This window comes from Lissotriton vulgaris, chromosome 9 (genome assembly GCF_964263255.1).
Source record: "Lissotriton vulgaris chromosome 9, aLisVul1.2, whole genome shotgun sequence".
In the NCBI taxonomy this organism is placed as follows: Eukaryota; Metazoa; Chordata; class Amphibia; order Caudata; family Salamandridae; genus Lissotriton; species Lissotriton vulgaris.
The window spans coordinates 855,333,512-855,351,831 of record NC_141697.1 but is presented as its reverse complement, the minus strand read 5'-3'; the positions used below and the strand labels follow the sequence as shown (position 1 = coordinate 855,351,831).

The 18,320-nt window shown below is 42.8% G+C and overlaps 1 protein-coding gene and 1 pseudogene across 1 annotated transcript in view; both read right to left on the bottom strand.

Annotated features, from left to right (window-relative positions):
- The window catches only part of LOC147692364 (cytochrome P450 2G1-like), a 905,835-nt gene that overhangs the window by 816,664 nt on the left and 70,851 nt on the right, over window positions 1-18,320 (bottom strand). The window lies entirely within an intron of this gene.
- Window positions 1,271-2,894, bottom strand: LOC147692365 (OTU domain-containing protein 5-A-like; annotated as a pseudogene).

Genomic DNA, 18,320 nt, shown 5'->3' with positions numbered 1-18,320 from the left:
AATTTAAAAAATAAAATATCTAAAAATCAAGTGTAAACAAATGTAGTAAATCAGTATAAAAAATAAATATAACAATTAATACATTTAAAAATTGTCATTTACAAAACCTTTGAAATTCACTGAAAAAAACATAGGTTTCAGACATGTTATAGTTAAGAATTAGCATTTAAAAAACTTTTGAAATTCACTGAAAACACCATAGGTTTCAGACATGTTATAGTTAGGAATTAGCATTTAAAAAACCTTAGAAATTCACTGAAAAAAGCATAGGTTTTTGGAGTTTTATATTTAGCTGGACATTTCACTCGTACAAAACCATAGAAATTCCTCCATTATTGTTAGTTCTGCTAACTATAACTTGCGCATCCGCAATCCACTACTGATGATGTCACATATTACATCATTCATGACATGGTCAGTGACATCACTGGTGACATCACTGATGGCATCTCAAATGACATCACTGATGACATCATCCACATGACAATCAGATACACCTCATCATACAGTAGTACAACCTTTCATCACTCACTGTAAAATACAGAGTACCATATTTATTCCATTGACACACCAATACAAGTTTCTAAAAACCCACTCAGTGATTCCTAGATTTACACACACATCTAAGCATTTACCTATAGATTCACTCATACATGCTGTCAATGATCAATAGAACACTATCAAATATACTTATACAACTATATCGACATTACACACCAGCACACATCCTATTCCCCTTTGCAGTCATCCTACTCACTTATGCAAACAATGGATCATACTTACATTTACTCAGCTACACACTTATACAAACACCACTTCATTTATTCATATAGATAGTAAACAATTTTTTGTAGATTTTTGTAGATTTTTTAAATAAGAAATAAAAAGATATCTAGGACATGCCCTTTTGATAAGAAATGGAAAAAATAACAAAAAGGAAATCAGACAATGGGAGTGGGAGAAAAATAATGTACATTAGAGACATGGGGAAGGAGCAAAAGAGGAGGCAGGTGGCTTCCTTTGTGCGCGTCTTTCTTCTATATTAAAAAGACAACAATTCCACCATTCCCAAAGGAAAATATGCTTGCTCTGTTTATCTTGTCCCCATAGTTTTTGTTTCGCTGCTTATTCTGGTACAACCAGGGCTCTGCTTCATCTCTGAAACAGTGATTAAAACTCCTCCCAGCTCCTCTAAATAATATATATATATATATTAAAGATTTGATAAGGAGTTTAAGCAAATGACATTATTCTTGCTTTCAGTCTCTCAAACATGCACCGACATAAGTCCACTGTTGGCTAGCAAAGGTAAATCAGAGGCAAGTGTTATTGTTATTGGGAGAAAGGGGGTAAAATCAACAGGTGATCATGATAAATGCAGGGTCGAAAGGAATGGCAGAGCCTTTCAGGGGTAAATTGGCTTGTCCTCATGTATTCCTGGAGCTTGCTATCAACTGTTGTCTGGTGGGGATTCTCTGCGCATGGTGCCCTTCTTCACGGTCTCCAGATATTCCTGTTGTGATGCAGCCAACATTAAGGCCAAGATCTCATCATCGTCCTAATCATTCAAACCAAAGGCAGTGGGTGACATCTGTTGCATGATTGCCCGGCACTCCAGGGCAGGGTACAATGACACTAAAGGCGAGGTTGCTCTGTCACCACCTGTTGAGGATTGGCTACTTGTACCTGGAGCACATGGGGAAGGTGGTTTTGTAAGTGCTAGGGCAGCCACTGTTCCAGGCGAGGGAGGCTTTAAGGGCAAGTCACTGTGAAAATCAGGATGCTCTGGGAAAGCAGCAGAACTTCTCTGTCTTGGGGACCGACTGCTCCACTCCTCCAACCCGCTTGAAGCAGCTGCAGTTGCTGAACTGCAGGTTGTAGAGGCCTTTCGTGGCTGTCTGGCTAGTTTCTTTTGATCTCGTAGCCACTGGAGGTAAGATTCCCGGGCAACTTGCTCCTCAATGGCTTCATTTGTGGCTTTCCAATCGGTTGCCCTTTTTTTGTCCTCCAACATTTGCTACTCTATCCAGGACTCCTCTGAGGTTTTAATGGCATTTTTCATTAATGACTGGTCTGCATACCCGGGTTTGAAGGAGGGAAGGCCAAGCCCTATTCCGATGGTAGCTTTATTAGGGTTTACCACAGAGTTATAATGGATGTTACGGTGGTAGCTGACCCGGATTGGTTCATCTTCATTCTTCTGAATACCATGGAAAGTGTTGATTGGTTCTGTGTCATACTGATAGACTTCCACAGGCCTATTATACATTTTGGCCATGGCTTGCATCTCTATGTGGTTTCTGTGACAATTGTTTTTTCGTTTTCTGTTGATATAAGTGGTGAAATCTTCTGTTACATAGCTAGAGAAGTAATCTCCATTCTTCATCAGATAGTCAATACAGTGCTTTCTAACCACTGCAGGCATGTCCTGGTCTCCATAGATCTGGTCAGCAACAGCCCTGAAGAGGCAAGCCCCATCTTCTTTCATTTGTTTAATATTGTAGCCCTTCTTCTCTTGCAGAGTCTTCTCAAAACGTGTTTCCTGCTGCTCCACGGTGGCCGGGTCCATGGCCTCCATCCTCGCTGTTGTAGCCGGCGCCCCCTCCTCCTCATGCTGCCGCCGCTGCCTCTTGCTGTGTCCGGGCCCGGAGCAGCAGCCTCCTCCTCCGCCACCGACTCCTTCCCCCTGGCCGGCCTGCCAGAGCCCCCGACCGAAGCTCCTCTGCCCGCCGAGGCCTGCTGCCCGCCCGTGACCGACCCCAGCGTGGCGGCGGGGAGACCCGGGAGCGGGCGGAGCCACGGGGGTGTGCCTCGGGGCCGCCTCTGCCCGAGCCCCCGCCGCCCCGCTCGCCTTCCTCGGCGGCCGCCGGCTTCTTCTTGGGGAGGATGGTCATGGCGCGCGGTCAGGGGTGCTGTGGGGTATCCGCTAGGACCGGGACCGAGGCCGTGGCCTAACAGCCGGCACGCGCCTCCGCCAACCGTTAGAGCCGTGCACCAGCGCCAACTCCCGGCTCCAAACGTGCGCCGTCGCCGCACCCGTGCCCTGCCCCCTGCGCGCCTCTCTCCTGGCTGTCCCCTGACCTCTTCGGGGCACGCGAGCAGCCCGTCACACTGTCCTCGCGCACCCGTGTCACGCGCGCCACACTGACCGCCCCCTCCATGCCTCGCTGCCTTCCAGGAGCCCTCTTCCCTCCCCCCCGCTTCGGCCCCTTTGTTCTCTATCTGCCACCCCCCACCCGCCCTGTTTCCCTCGGACTAGCTATAGATAGTAACTCATACTTAGTGTGTTATAAAATCACTATTACAAGTATACAGTAATCCATACAGTTACTCATACAATCACTGACTCATATTTATAATTATTTATACACATCTGTCACAAACACTGCCTTTTATTTTTCTAGTTTGTTGGACATGTACCATTCAGAGATATATTTGCTCATCACCACACCCATAAAGATATTCACTCACCCAAACAACTGTTATAACATGTAGTCTTAACCTCATATAGCTACTAAATCAACTATTCGCACATCTTTGGGCAGTCACACCCCCCCACCGAACCACACATATTCACTCTAACATACAAATACTCAGTTAACTAATCAATAACTAATATACACTTTCACATATCTAGTAACCATCTGGTGCACCAGTTTACACAACAACTGACAAAGTGATACAGATATTCACACAGTTTATCACTATCCAATATATTTAGTGAGACAGTATAAATTAGTCAAGTGTACAGTCAATTACCCTGCTACTAAATCCTACATCCAGATATTTATATCCACTCGTTCTTCAATGCGGATTGCTATATATATAATACATAATTAAATAACGAACCAAACCACATTCACTGGTAAGTAAACAGTGCATTTTCGTGGCATTCTGCTAGATAATCATTAAGAGGGTAAAACTTAGAACGGTGGGAGATAAACAGAAGGGCTTTACTTCAAAATCTAACGTTTGTTGTGTTTGTTTCTGTATTAGTTCCCATTTAGGCCCATGCAGCCTAAAATAAAATGGCAGTTTTGCGAGACTCCGAAAGAGTATGACCCTACGCATGCGCAAATGTGCTCGGGAGATGTATGAGCGGCCTGTGCCTGGGCTACTGATGTCAAGGTCAGCGTGGCCCAGAAAAGCGGATTGATGCCAAAAGATATGCTCGAGTTGTGAGCCTGGGAAAATTGAGTGAAGTATCGACATAAAGGACAGGATGATGAGTATCGAAAAATTAACTATTATGACCACATGAGAAATATGGAAGTGACTGAGCAAATTTTGGACAATGAAGAGATGAGGTGATCTTCCCCACCACTCGAATGGACCAATGAGAAATGAGCATGGACCCTAAAGTTTCAAATTTTAGCTAGAAAGTTAGTGCCGGGCTGGTCCAAAATAGGGTGGCTTAGTAATGTCAAAACTCTGATTGGGGATTTGGGTCTTGCAGACGCTTGGTCTTCCAGATGTGCCCTCCCGAAAGCTGCCCTCAAGACTATATACTGGCAGTGGGTAGCCAACAAATTAAACTCCAATCCCAAGGAATGCAGAACCACTATGGAGTTCCTCAAAACTAAGGATGTACCTTTATATGAACCCTACCTGGACTTGATTTCAAAGCCCTTTGATAGAGCCCTGTACTTCAGGTTTAGGGTAGGTCTTCTTCCCCTAAGAGAACTGTTGGCCCATTGGAAAATTCCGGGGCAAACCACTCCTTTTTGCATATTTTGTACATCCAGAGTGGAGTCCATTGCCCACTTTTTATTTGAATGCCCGGCCTACAAATGCCCAAGATCTATGTGGTTAAAACCATTATGTAGAGGGCTGGCTACCAGACACTACAAAGACGCTTTACGAATACTAATGTCTGATACCCGTCCGCTGTTTGTCTGTGGTATGGCTAAATATTTGGGCAGGGCATGGTCAATTAGACTTAAGAGGCTAAAAATCATTGTTTAATTGCGGTCATGTATTACAACCATTTTTATTTAATTTATTGGAAAGTTTTTTATCTGAATTCTTAGCCAATGTTTTTAAATTATGGTGTTTTACTGTTTTCTCTTGTAATGCTTTTAAGATATTTTTTATCGAAATAAAGCTAATGACTGACTAGTTAGTGAACAAGGGTATAAAAGAGGCTGTTTGAAAAAGAGAAAAAAAGCTGTTCCTGAATTTATTTTCGCACCACGACATGCTGTCGGACTGAATGATTTTTGGGTGCAAAAGACTTTTTCATGACTTTAACATTTGATGGGGTAGAGAATTGAATGCAGAGTCCTGATGGGAGGTAGACATCGAGGAAGATAGAGAGGCTGATTTAGGAACCTGTATCATTTATTCCAGTTCTTTTTTTCTTGACAAAGAAGATCAGTAATATGACTTTAAAATTTCTTATTTCTAAACTGTTTTACTAATATATGTAAAATGTATTGAAGTAATTTTTCCTTCTTGAATAGCTAATAAGAAATGTTTTAATAAAATTCATGAATAAAGGTTAGAAGTTTATACTTAAAGTCATGAAAAAATAATTGAATTATTGAGAGAAATAAAGCTAAATAAAATGGTGAATTAAGCTGGTCTTGATTTCCATCAACTAACTTCTATTAGCTGGTCCATCGACCAAAATAGTGGGGTGCCTTTATGTTATTTTTTATGAATTTAAATGACCATGTAGATGTCCGTAGAATGCATATGTATATAATGTATAGAATTTAAAATGTGGATTAATTAGGGTACTCGCTGTCCAGCAGCTCATCCTCTAGTTTTCACTGATCTTGGGAGCAGTGTGTTTTGTGTGAATGAGTGACTCGCGGTGCTATGCGCCCCACCGAGGGGTGAAGTGTGATAGCTCCTGAGTATTCTGTGATGGTTTGGAGGGTTGTTTGAGAGCAGCGCTGGATCAGTTTTCTTGGTAACAGGAGTCTGGTTTCTATAGGTTAGTTAGGATAAGCAATGTATAGATTTGACAAGGTTAATGTATATAGAGTTCTGATGTACAGAAATTATGACTAACATTATATGTTGATTCTGTATTATGTTATGTGTAGTCAGAATTTTGAAACTTCTGGGAAGTAGGAAGCTTGATACTCTGTCTGCAGGCAGAGGAGAATGTGTGGCAAGTGAAGTCGCACATTACATAGTCTGCTTCAAGGTGGTAACATTGTCGTGTGTTACAAAGTTAGGGACACTTTACGTGTGTAAGTGATGAATGTATAGCAAAGGACACCTGTAAAATCTTGGCTCTAAGCACAGGAGTCAAATGTACTCTGATTAAAACTTAGCCCTAAGAGAGTAGCAGAGTTGTTACCTAAGCTTGAGAGAAGGGTAAGGTAGAGGGAAGTGCTACTTTATCAGCAAAACTAAAATACTGTGGTAGAAAAGAGGTAAGCGCTGTCTACCAGAAATACAGAATTCTTACGAGTTTGAGCAAACTGTCACTTTGGTTTCAGCGAAACAGACAAATGGAAATGTTTTATGTGGTTACGAACTGGTTTTAGTTGTATAAAGTATAAATACAGTGTGCCGATAAGTTTTGTAAAGGAGGGGTCAGCCGAACAGCAGAAGCCGGAGCAGGGCTGACCTCAAGAGTGTCGCGCTGGGATAGTTCCGCATGACTAAAACGTTTTGAGTGCTGATTGGTGCGTTAGAAAGAGCTGTACAAGCATAGGTTGAAGTTACAGTGACGTATTCTGTTCTGAATGGTGTGTTAGTGTGAATCGCGCTGTGATAGGATGGTGTAGTGAAGCAATTTGAGGAAGAGTGTACGATTATTTTGAAGTAGGAAATCTGTAGAAAATTGAGTTTTATTAGGGATAAGAAAAAGAGAAACCTACATGGTTTAAGAAAATTCAGACGATGTTTAAAAAAGACAAGGAAATAGTTACCAGAGAGGGAAAATTGCTTCCTCCGCCTAAAACGCCTGCATCATACATGATGACAAAATAATGCTATCACACATGTATTTGGTTTGAGTATTGGGCAAAATATACCAAAAGAGATGGAGTATTGACATTTCCAGAAGTCGATGCATTCAGAACAGCGGTTTTGGGAAACTTGAGAGAAAAGATGACAAAGCTTGAACCAAGACCTAGACCGACTCAATTTGGGGCATTGACAGAATGAGAAGATGAGATGCATGAGTTAGAGCGAGAAAGATTTGATGGTCTTAGGGAACCAAGGTGTAATCCGAGAGGTCTATGAGGAACAACTCATGAGAGTAGAATGAGAAGATGGGGAGATGCTGACATGTGGGATGGAATGTATCCGGTGGGAACAGGTGATGAGATTGTAGGACGGAAATGTACGGAGAAAAAGCAAAATGTGGAAACGGAGAGAAAAAGTTGTGGGATCAGTGACACAGAGGATGAGGTGATGGAGGAGATTTTAAATAGAAGACCCCCTCCGTATCAGCCAAATTCTGTAGTAGTGACCCCAAATGCTCCGCCAATGGAGACTAGATTTACTGGTACTCTGAAACAATATTCTGAAATTGGAAATATTTCTGATAAAAGAGAGCAGAAACCTGGGGAAAATCCAAGCACCTCTGAATTAATGCGATCCACAAATGAATTGACTGAGAAAATACAAGAACTTACAAAAAACATAGAAGCTATGACTGTGCCAGTAACAATAGGTCCCGTAATTCCTGTTTTAGAAAATCAGAAGATAAAAGAACCATCGTTAACAATCCCTTTGACCCCAAGTTTATAAAAAGTAAGAGAAAAGGTTTACCCAGATTTGTCGGAAGTTAGGAATACTAGTTGTATGACACCAACTGAATTAACTATAAATCAAAGTCCTGCGTATGGGATTCCTATGGGTGCGGAATCAGAATCTGTAACATCTGAAAGGAGCATAGGTAAAATTGATCTGACAAAAACTCTGATAGGACCAACAGCAGAGGAATTAAGTGATTGGGTTAAAAGTTTGCAATTAAAAGATCACGAACCTAAACTTTTAGATGTGGTTAGATTAAACATAGATATAGAAGAATTGATTATTGGAACAACTGGAACTGAAAGGCTAAAAACTTATGTTATGTTATGTTATGTTAATAACATTTATTAGGCGCAACAGCTGCCCCAGCGAAGGGGCGTCCTGGCGCCTGATCATATGCAACAACACAACAGATCAGAGCTGACAGAGGGGGATATTAGCCTACAGAGATGAACAAGTGGGTTTTGATTGCCCTTCTAAAAAGGGTCAAGCTGTTGAGGGCCCGAATGTGAACAGGAAGGGAATTCCATAAATCTGCCGCCAACACGCGGAAGGAACGTCCTCCCATCCTGCTAAGCCTGAACCTAGGCTTGTTCGCCAGATACTGGACTTCGGATCTGAGGGATCGCGTGGGGACATAAAAAGAAATGAGGCCTGTCAAGGCCGGAGGAGAAGAAAGCTTTAAGATCTTAAATGCCAGACAGAGAACCTTAAATTTGATTCTCTGTCTGACCGGAAGCCAGTGCAGAGAGGCCAAGACAGGAGAGACAGAACATCGTCTCGGAAGACCTACAATGGCCCGTGCAGCAGCATTCTGCACCCTCTGAAGCCTCGTCGCCTCAGCCTGATTGACTCCAAGGAGCAAGGCACTCCCGTAGTCTATCCGTGAGAGGATAGAGGCCTGAACCACCAGTTGACGTGTGGGAGGGTCGAAAAATTTGAGAACTGGTCTAAGTCCTCGCAGAATGCCATAGCAGGTGGCTGCTGTCTTCTTTGTATGGCTGGCAAAGGAAAGGTTAGAATCCAGCCATACCCCCAGATTTTTTACTTCGTCCACTGGAATAGGCATCGCCCCCAGTTCGAGAGGCCACCACTGGTCTCCCCAGAGTTCCGCCTGCTTCCCCACAATCAGGACCTCGGTCTTTTTTGCATTAAGCTGTAAGCAGTTGTTGCGCATCCAGCTAGCCACAGCTATCAGCCTGCCCGGAATCTGGGCGCAGTCACCTCAGGGTCCCCACTGAGTGTCACCGCCAGCTGCGTGTCGTCGGCATACGATGTCATCGTAAGGCCATATTGCCTGACGACAGCAGCCAGCGGTTTCACATACAAATTGAATAATGTGGGGCTGAGGGCAGAGCCCTGAGGGACTCCCAGTTCCAGAGAATGGCACGAGGACTGGCCAGGTGGAATGGCTACTTTAAAAGACCGGTCCGAGAGGAATGAGCGGAACCACTTAAGAGCCTTCCCGACAATCCCCACTTCCTCCAGGCGCCGCAGCAAAATGTCATGAGACACCGTGTCGAACGCGGCGCTCAGGTCTAACAATAGGAGCGCCGCGGTCTGCCCCGCGTCTAGCACTGATCGCAAGTGCTCAATCATAAAGAGCAAAGCCGTTTCAGTGCTATGTTGAGCACGAAACCCATTTTGAGTCTCGTCAAGGATGTTGTTACGCGAGAGGTGGGCAGACAGAATGGTATTCACGTGTGCCTCCGTGACCTTGGCGGTCCAAGGCAGGAGGGAGATGGGCCGGTAGTTCTCCGGGAGCAGGGGGTCAGAATTCGGTTTCTTCAAAATGGGTTTGACCACAGCTTGTTTCCAGGGTAACGGCACCACGCCCTCTCTGAGGGAAAGATTGATTAGCTCCATAATGGGCTCACGACAGAGAGGCGGGAGAGAGGCGAAAAACTCCGGTTTCAGAGGATCTGAGGGAGAGCCAGATTTAATTTCAAGATGACGAACTCATGTTTATGTGTAAAAGCATTACATGGAGGGCTAAAAATCAGCATGACAGACTGGAAGAGACAGCAAATGAACTTGGAATAGAATTTGTAAAAATTAAAATGTTACAAAAACCCTATAGAGTAGACTTTGCTGAGAAGGATATAGATAACGTAAATACTTCAGGAAGTTTGACCCAAATAAAATAATGAATTGTGTTGCTGAGAAAGTGGGGAGATGTGGAACGATTGAGAAGCAAATGGGTAAAGAAAAGGGAAGAAAATAGTGATAAGATGTCATTAGCATTTCCAGTTAAAGAAAAAGAATATGTAGTGAATGAATTCTCCATGAGAGAAATACCGGGAGGGTGTTATGTACATGTACCTTGGACTAGGCAAGATATATTGTAATTTACTAGTGATATTCCCAGATTGCGAGAAAAAACAGTAGAATGGTACAGACAAGTAGATCGATTTGTGAAAGTTTCAAAAGTGTTATGGGAGGATTTGGAAGGATTGTTTGACATAGTTGTACCAGCAGATTTATGGACTGAATTTAATATTACTGTTGACTGGCCAAAAGCAGAATATCTAAGGGATGCTAAAACAGGCGCTCCAGGGCCTGAAGTGATGCGTAAATATGACCAGGTAATAACGCTCTTGAAAAATAAAGTTCCTTCAAAAGAAACAGGTTGGGTAAAGATAGACAGCACATTGCAAGAACCTAAAAAATCTGTACATTCATATTATGAGAGATAACTTTTGGTGTTTAAACAATATAGTGGATATGAAGAACTGAGTGAAAAGGATACAAATCATTTTGTATACAGATTTGGTTTAAGACCAGACATAAGTGACATGATAAAACACCACATGATGTGCTGGCAATCCAGCTCAGTGGATGAAGTTTTAAGATATGCAAAATATTGTAGCAATGGACTTGATGCCAAACAAAGAAGGCTTAAAGAGAAAGCTATGTGGGCACAAGTGAAAGTGGCTGAACAACAAGGAGCCTAATTTTGTAACCATAGTAATGACGGAAGTCAAGCAAAAACGAAAGGTAATTCAAATAAGGGAAAAGGACAATTAAATTTAGATGAGGCAAAGAAGAAGTGGCCATGTCACAACTGCGGCAAGTTAGGGCATTGGAAGAACGAGTGTAAGTTACCTCAAAAGGTTAATCCCAAAACTAAATCATTGAATCCACAGGTGCAGAATGAGGTAAATCAACAGTCATTGCCACAGCAGCAGGTAGTTAACCAGCCGAGAGTCAGGTGCCACAACCACCACTCACACACAGTGTAAATCTGCAGAAATGCAGTGCAGAGACACGATTCTACTGAGGAGAACAGGTAACAAGATCACCATGTGTAAATGCAATACCGCAGTATTGGTTGAGGTCGGATGGAAATGAGTCAGATGAACATTGTTAATGGTGCCTAGGAGAGGAAGTGGAGTGCTTGCTTGGCGCAACTGGAGGTAGATCAATCTGGTCCTTTTGTGAATGGAAAGGTGAATGGTGTAAATATTATCTTCCTAGTGGATACAGGCGCTACCTGTTCTACCGTTAGATCAGTAGAAAAGTCAAAACCTTCCTCTCTCAGGTGAGTACTTCCAAGTTGGCAGATTGAAACACCCCTTACTGAACCAGTAGAAGTTGAAATCAGTAATTTTAGAGAGATGCATTGATTTGTGGTCTGTGGCAGTTGTCCTGTTAATTTGCTTGGGCGGGACATACTTTGTATGAGGAACTGTGCCATTTATTGTTCACCGGATGGCATTGAATTTCAAACTGCAGATGAAGACAGGTTGTATAAAATGACCATGTCAATGATAGATTCAGAAGGAAATGAAATGTTTCCTGTGTTTGACAGAGAGAAGATACCTAGTGAAATAAAAGAAACGGTCAGAGAGGAAGTATGGGATTTTTCAGGAGAAGATATAGGGCTAATGAGAGATGTGAGTCCTCTTAAAATTTCTGTAAAAGAAGGAGCTATTTATCCAAATATTCCCAAGTACAAATTGACACCAGAGATAATTGAAGGAATAACTCCTGTTATTGACAAAATGATTGAGCAGGGAATTCTAAGACAAATAATGAGTAGTCTATGTAATTCATCTATAATGAGAATGAAAAAGCCAAATGGAACGTTCAAAATAGTACAGGATTTGAGAAAGGTAAACAAAATCGTTGTCCCATGTTGTCCCATTGTACCAAACCCAGCATTAATATTATATCAAATTCCACAAGATGCAGAATGATATACAGTTATTGATTTGTGTAATGCGTTCTTCACAGTTCCATTACACCCTGACAGCTAACTAATATTTGCATTCTGGTTTGGAGAGCGTATTTCGGCATGGTGCCGAATTCCTCAAGGGTATACTGAAAGTCCTTCTATCTTTAATCAGTTGTTAACAAAGTCAGTAGAGAGTCTAGAAATGCCGGGAAAATCTGTATTGGTTCAATATATTGATGACCTACTGGTTGCATCAAGAACCAAAGATGCATGTGTTTCTGACACAATTGCATTGCTAAATCATTTGGCAGGAGGAGGACACAAGTTGTCTCCATCAGAATTACAATTTTGCCAAAAAGAAGTGCAGTATTTAGGTCACAAGATTGGAAAAAGAATAAGACAAGTTACCATAGAGAGAATCAGACTGATTACTGGAATGAAACCCCCGAAGACACAGAAACAGGTGAGAAAGTTCCTAGGAATGGTAGGGTACTGTTGACAATGGATAAGTGGGTTTTCATTGATTGAAAAGCCTTTACAGTGACTGACCAGAGGAGATGTTAAGGACCCCATAATGTTGAATGAGAAAGAAATGGCAGCATTTGAACAGCTAAACACCAGTCTGCTTGAAGCACCAGCACTAGGTATGCCTGATTATGAGAAAGAATTTGAACTATATTGCAGTGAGAGAGGGATATGCATTATCAGTTCTAATTCAGAGACATGGAAAAATGAGAAGACCCATTGCATATTCTTCAGCAGCGTTGGATCCAGTTGCTAAGGCATTGACAAGATGTCTGAAAGCAGTTGATGGTACAAGTGTGAGCTTAGAGCAGAGTTAAGGTATAGTGATGGGATACCTTGTGAACGTATATGTACCACACTCGGTTGAAATTCTCCTCACTCGAACCAAAACACAGTTTTTAACAAACAACAGATTGACCAGATATGAGAAGGTAATTCTGGGAGCAGACAATGTGACAGTGGCAAGATGTGTAAATGCGAATCCTCCAAAATTGTTACCTGGCACCTTAGATGTGGCAGTGAAAGATGAAATTGATCACAAGTGTTTGGATGTGCTTGAGTACTGTTCCAAACCAAGACCTGACATTAAGGAAGAACCATTGGAAGAGTCTGACTACGTGATGTTTGTGGATGATTTATCTTTGGGAACTGATGAAGGTGTTTTGAGTGATACATATGCTGTATGTACAGTGGCAGATGTCCTAGGAGCATCTGTCTTGAAGGGAATTTGTTCTGCTCAAGTAGCGGAATTGATTGCTTTGATTCGAGCATGTGAACTGGGAAAAGAAATTCGAGTAACCATAGTGACGGACGGACAATATGGCTTTGGGGTTGTTCATGACAATGGAGAACTGTGGTCTCAAAGAGGATATCTAACCTCTGCAGGATCCCCCATTAGAAATGCCAGTCAAATATACTTTTATTTGATTCATTAAAAAAATCATAAAAGGATGGACAACCATCATAAAACACCATGCTTTAGAATATACATTTTTTTTTAAAAAACCTAAAAAGGCTTGAGGTTGATGTCTGAATAAGAAGATACTTATTTTAAAAATAATGACGAATATAACAATGCATTTGGGAAAGATCTGCTAATTAATTGGCTGCTTGGCAGGGTCGCATTTTACCAGTTCTTTTGCTGCGATTTTCCATAGTATTATGGCTCTACAGGACAGAGGAATCGACGATCCTCCGAGACATTTAATGACCGCTGCTCTACATGTTCTTATTTGTTCCTTCCTTAGAGCCTCCCGGAGAATGGATTTTCGGGCTTCCAATAAAAAAGAGCATGTGCATAGAAAGTGTAGTAGCGACTCTTCCCCTTGACCACAGAGACGACACTCCTTGGTTGGCCATGTTTGTTGCCATTTTGGGGTCAAATCCTTTGAGGGGAAAGACCCCATGCGTATCAAAGTCAGATAATGTTTTTTCTGGTGGGAGAATTGTTCCAAAAGGTATTGTTGCGGCTTCAGCCTCTGATAATCCTTAATCACAGCCCAGGCATGATGTTTTTTTGCAAAGGACGTTTTATCAGTTAATAAAGAGATCCGTTTGATAGCTTTATTGACAACGATTTCAAATCCTGAGTACGTTGTGAGGGTGAGCCAAGCATCCTCTAGCTGTAATGCCGACAGGGATTCCTTCAGGGCTGCTGTGGTTGAGTTAGCTAGGCTCTTTTGGTTTTCAATCTCGACCCAACAATAGTGGGCTAGGGTGTTATCTTCTGCCTCCCTCATCCTCCAGTAGTATTTTACTAGGGCGCCTTGTCTGGCCATAATCTGATTTTTTAGACCATATTCTAGGCGGATTTGTGCCTGTGAGGTGTGTAGCGGAATTGTGAACAGTCTCTTAAATAGTGTAGATTGTGCTGTATTTAGGACTGTGGCATCTTTGGTGTTCAGAATTTCTGAGCCGTATTAAATGGAAGGTAAACATTTTGCAGCAATCACTTTAAGCAGGTGGGCAGTGGAGCATCCTATAAGTTTTTTCCTTAGAGTTTAGAAATGCTGAATTTGTAAAAATGTTGGTTGATGCGATTCAATTTGCTTGAGAAAATTGCTGTTGTAAAGTGTGTGGCTCACAAGAATGGAGATGACTACATCACTGGAGGCAACCATTTTGTTGACTCGATTGCTAACTATTGTGCTAGGAATTTTGATTCTATCAATCGCGGCAGGGGAAAAAAACATGTTTCAAGTCCTTTGAAGCTAACAACTGTGGTTGAGACTTGGCAGGAAGTAAAACAATTGCAAGAAGAAGTAAGTGAGGAAGAAAAATACATATGGTTAAAAGCAGGTTGCAGACAAAGAGAAGAGGATGACATTTGGGTATACAAAGATGAAAGACCAGTAATGCCTGATAGCATGATCTCTAACATGGCCCGAATGTATCATGGTCAAGCCCATATTGGTAGAAACGCAATGATTTGTTCATTCAGACAGACTTGGTATAACCCCAAGTTCAGGAAGATCGCTGAGAGCCTGTGTCAGCGATGTTTGGTTTGTCAACAATTGAATCCAAGAAGAAAAACTGTTGTAAGTTTGGGAACCATAGGACGGGAGGGAGGTCCTTTTACTAGAATGCAGTTAGACTTCATTGAACTGCCACCATGTAATCGTCTCAGATATGGCCTTGTAATTATTTGTTTGGTTTCACAGTGGGTCGAAGCCTTCCCTACCAGGTGCATTGATGGAGTGACTGTTGCAAAGCTCTTGTTAAGAGAAATCAAGAGCTCAGTTTTATATTGCCACCCACCGCTGAGAGTCAGTCTGCCCCTTACCTGTTGGGGCACCTGGAAATATACAACCGCCACCGCCGAGAGTAACCGGGGGCCATTGTTTTGCAGACGGACACCGGAGGGGAGGAGGACTACACCTCCCAGCGTTCCTAGCACCGCGCACGCCGCTCACGCTAATCAGAGCGACAGGAGGTGGCCAAAAGGACGCTTAGGCTCCCGCTTCGCGGAACGCGCACAGGTGTGCCCCGGGCGAAGCCCGGGCAAAGGGCGTCCGTCTGTGGCCGTCAGCGGCAGGGAGAGGCTGGGCTGGGCCACCCACCTTTCAGCGTTGGACTCAATATATTTAGACGTGGTCAGTGTGATTTCTGCACAATTATATTGGTTATAAGTGCACGTATTTGATTGTAATAAAACATGTTTATTGGTTTGCTCATTTCATCATGAGTAGGGGTACCCGCAAGGGGGCAGGGGGTCCAGGGGTTGTGGGCACATTGGATGCATTTCTCCTGCGGGCTGAGTCAGTCTTAAACCACAAAATACAGTTAACACAAAGGAGATTATCAATGGAACCTTGTTTTGCCCTGACTGCAGATCCCCTGTTACCTATTGATTCAACATTAAACGGTAGTCTCCAGGACGATGAGAGGTCCCCACCAATTGAAGTCGAAGTGGTAGTACATCAAGTTCCCAACCCCTCAAACCACACCCCTTCTCCTCCTAGACAGGTTTGTACCCGTAAACAACTTTCAGTGCAGGAGAAGGAAAGGGATTGTGTTATTCCAAGCACAAAAAGGAAAGCAGTGACCCTACCAACAGCAATTTCACAAGTTAATAAAATAGCTAAAACGAGAGGGGCTTCAAGGGTAAAGAAAAATAGTTCTACACCACCAACTACAGGCAATATTTCTAGTCTGCCGGGCAATTACGTCCAGGCACCTCCCAGCCAAACAGTGGAAGATCAAGTAGTTCATATCCTTGGAAAATTGGAGGAGAGGTTGGCGACTCTGCTTGAGCCTGTATTAACCAAATTATCAGATATTGATTCAAGGCTCAAGCTAATTGAGCAGCATACCTCTTTCCCCAAACACCTACCTAGTATTGAGGGTGCTAATGTTCCTAAGGAGACTAGACCAGTAATAGTGCGTCCCAAACCTTCTTCTACTTTAGATGTCGTAGCCAGCACTACCAAAACAGTGTGTACTTCCACAGCTAACTCGACAATTTCTCAACCCATAGTATTGAGGGCAGGGACTCCGACAGAGAACATAGAGGGCAGTGACCCAGTAAACTTGGGGTTGGGATTGACATATAGGGGGTATTCCCTAAAGCTACCACCCGAATCCACACCGTATATGGCCATACTTACCAATGTAAATGTACATGTATTTATATATGTTCCATCACTGAACACAAACTCTGTGGAACACTGGTCATCCCTCAAAAACAAGGCCCTCCATTTACTACATAACAGAACTGGTCTGGGTACGCACCTTTTCCAAGAGTTCAAAATTATACGTAGAACCCTGTGGGTAGGTTTATCACCCAAAGTGCGCAGTGGCGATTGTGTGGTTTTGAATTTCGGGTCTCCGCACATTGTAAGGACGATCCTAGAAAGGGCAGGGGCTAGGCATCTGAACAGGGATGGTAGTACCATAATGCCTCTTGGGTTTTTCTATCGTAACATTGTAGCACCCACTCCTAAATCGGGCAATCAAAGGAGTGGTCAGCAGGCCCAGAATCGCTATGATTATAATGTGCCTGTTTACAATAGATTTGACCCATTTACTAGTTTAGGGGATATAGACTGACTGAGTCGTTTACCTTCAGCACAGCATAACCCCCCTACGCAGTCTGACTTGGGAAAGGGTGTAGTAGTGCAAGACTCAATACTTGGCGTTGCTCCCTCTCTGCTTTTTCAGGGCATGTCCACCATTCATAATCAATTACCACCTCCGGGTCTTACGGTGCCTCTGACTAGTTCCTGTGACTCTGAGGAGCTCAGCCATGGCAATGTTAATAATCATCCTCCACTAGGGTGTGGTCTAAGCTCTTTATCAAGAGATTTAGAAAAACCAGTCCCCAAACTGATTTCCTGGAATATAGAGGGCCTAGTGAGTAAAACTGCTTCTAGTGAATGGTCCACATTTATAGAAGCGCAGGATATTGTTTTCATGCAGGAGACCTGGACCACAGGTAACGTTTTTCATCCAGGGTTTTTAAATTTTTCAAAACCTGCCGAACAGGAAATGCGAGGTTGGCCCAAAGGGGGCTTGACAACATGGGTAAGGCAGACCCTCCAACTTAAGCTGGAGGAGATTTCCATTGAATCCAGGGACATCCTTATTATTTAGCTGTACAACGGAAGTCTCCCAGGTATTCTACTCATCAATGTCTATTCCAGGGGAAATCAGGGTGGCAAAGCTTCGGAAACGATTGCTCTTTTAGATTCTTTTTTGACCAAGAACCAAGGGGAAGATCTGGTCCTCATAGCCGGAGATTTCAATTGTACAGTTGAACCTCTAGGTATCTATGACAGGCACTTTAGTGCAGAAGAGGATCAGTTGTGGTCTATTCCCACACTGGGTCTCCCCGTTATCAAAAAATGGTCTAGTTCTGCATTACAACTGAATATTTTCTGTATGGAACACGGGGTGAGAGCAGTAAATGGGCGCACTAATTCGGACAAAACTGGAAAGGCAACTTTCAAAAGCGGGCAACGTGCAAGTCGTATAGACTTTTTTTGTTAAGCAAAGAACTTTGGCCGTGCCTACTAGACATGGAGGTTATTATACGTGTTGAAAGCGACCACAATATCTTGCTTCTTTCTTTGCGCTATAACAATTGCACCCAAGTAGAGGGTATGGCAGGTAGCCCTGATCATGTAGAAGCTCACGTGACTAATGATACTCGTCACCTCAAATGGTCCAAGGTCGCATGCAATGCCAAGAGTGTGACCCACATGAATATGTTGGTATCTAGTGCGGTAGCAACATTTCAGGCAGAGGCAGCACAAGAAGCACAGAGTGATAGAGCAGTAGATATCCATGAGCACCTTTTTAATGATCTTAAAATGTATTTTATTACTAAAAAATAAAATATCTAACCAACCAGCACGATCTAAAGCAGCAGAATGGTACAATTCATCCTGTCGGACAG